Raw genomic sequence first — 2,161 nt, forward strand, 5'->3', positions numbered from 1 at the left:
AAAAAGATTGAAGACAATATTAATTATTGGCAGGAAAAGAATAGAGAAATACCATCTAAATAATTAATAGCCTCAGGTACAGAGATATCTATACATATGATCTTGTAATAAAGAAACACAAGCTTACTGTCGGAGATGGCCAAAGCAGAGGAATAAACCGCAATATCATCTCATAGAACCAATAACTATAAACCCTAAATAGAAGGAGGCTAGCCCGAGTCTAAGTGCTACAAATTCTGAGTGATTCACTAGAATACTCGATACCTTGTTTTTCCTTAAACTACTAAACAAATACACAACAACATTTTTAACAAAGCAATAGACTTTACACATTGAAAACTAGTTTTGTTATAAACAGGTGACAAAATGCAAATGAGAATAAATAATTTAGCGTTCAAGAACTTGAAGGAATTCTTGACAGAAGACCCGAGGAATCCTCTGTCTTCAGAAAATCAACTATTGCAACAATGCATAACCGAAAAACAAAAATTGGCATTAGTAGTATGAAACCATATACACGACGGATCAGCTAAATAACATTAACCCACAAAGAGGTATAGTGTTGAGGATGCTGCCTCCCGTAGCAATGTAGGAGTAAATGAATGAAGTTAAATAGAATTATTATTTCATTAAACAGGGATGTATATAACAGTATCAAGCCGAAAAGGAGGTCAGGGCTTGAAAGCCCAAACCCTCATTAAAGTCCTTCAAGACCAAATCACCAATTATAGGCTAACATAACTTTCCATTTTAAACAAAACTGCTCAAAAGACCAGAGGTCATTTCAACCGCTTTTTAATTACAGACCCCAAGGGTCGAGAATGTTAAAGAAACCTGGAAGCAGTTATGGTAAGTGGATATATACAAGATTTAACAATGGGTTGAAACCTATACATTTCTTTAACTGAGCAAAGGACCCTATTAGTTTAAGATACCCGGAGGTTGCCGCAAACTAGAATCTAAGTGAGGGCTCCATCCATCCTTCGCCATGGCACCTCAAGATTCTGCTACTCCAATAAAAAGGACAGGGATTAGAGCCCTTAGCTAAAACAAATATGTAAAAATGTTAAAGCAACAATAACAGAGGAAAACCTTTTTGAAAGGTCTTATACCTGGATTAGGCTGGACCAAGGAAATCTTCCGCAGTTGAAGAGAGCATCATGAAGCCCGCACCCTGATGGAGGAAGAATCAAACATTAATTGATGTATATAAGATAGTGAATAAGCATAGAATAATGAATCCAAACCTCAAATATGGGAAAACACATTTACCTATTAAAGAGATTAAACCTTGCAGCCAACATCAGAATCCACAACTCTTGAGGAGGAAAAGAGGAGGAGGTGAAACTCTACAACAAAAGCCGGAGTCATAGCTTGTAAGGAAGAAATGAGACGAAGTATACACCTAACCGAAGGTTTAGAACCCCGAGGATTCATCATATATGTCTGATCCCAAATCTGCACTGAGGTCGTTGATTTTGGAGGGAATCCTAAGTTGCAGTCGGAACAATATCGTATTAAAACCACCAACAAGGGAGCACTAGCACCTAGACCGAGTTGACCACAGCCATTAATGTAACATGGAAGCGCAAGGACGAATAAGTGATTGCAGTTTAGAAGATTACGCAATTCACCAAAGAGCAATATGCAAAATAGTTTAAGGTTCATGAATCGAATCATATTTGGTAGGAGACGTGTTGCTTCGTAATATAAATAGAGCTATGTAATAACATGTGTACTGGCCTGACAGTGACCTCTTCAGGTCTTAACCCAGCTCTAATGACAAATTACATTATATGATTTAAACAAATGATCACACTTTAATTTGTGTAAAGTCAAAAGCATAATGAAAACAAAGAGTTACAAGTGTTACATTTCATTTGTCAAGTTTGACCATATAGTATTATGGTAAAGAGTAAATAATTTTATATTTATATTTTTTATTTTTTATGAACTTTTATTAATTAGCAAATATGTCACACTGTATTACTAAATTAACACAAATATATTAAACAACCTAAATTTAATACAACAATTATTATTTCAAAACAAAATACAACTTTTCTAATTAACCAATTTCAATTTAACAACTTTATCAGCATAGCTTTACCCTTTTTAAACCATTGCTAAAATTAACTATCATTAATATAAACGAAAAGAA

The 2,161-nt window shown here is 34.6% G+C and overlaps 1 long non-coding RNA gene across 1 annotated transcript; it reads right to left on the reverse strand.

Moving 5' to 3' along the window:
- Nucleotides 1-640: 640 nt before the first annotated feature.
- LOC149212021 (uncharacterized) lies at nt 641-1,574 on the reverse strand. The gene is made up of 3 exons (XR_016250200.1): nt 1,273-1,574; nt 1,113-1,174; nt 641-1,004 (listed from the first exon to the last, which is right to left on the reverse strand). It is a non-coding gene; the product is annotated as an uncharacterized LOC149212021 (long non-coding RNA).
- Nucleotides 1,575-2,161: the final 587 nt, after the last annotated feature.

The sequence above is a fragment of the Pinus tabuliformis genome, chromosome 1_1, assembly GCF_031772625.1.
Source record: "Pinus tabuliformis cultivar Carrire ecotype Pingquan chromosome 1_1, CPIR1, whole genome shotgun sequence".
Lineage (NCBI taxonomy): Eukaryota > Viridiplantae > Streptophyta > Pinopsida > Pinales > Pinaceae > Pinus > Pinus tabuliformis.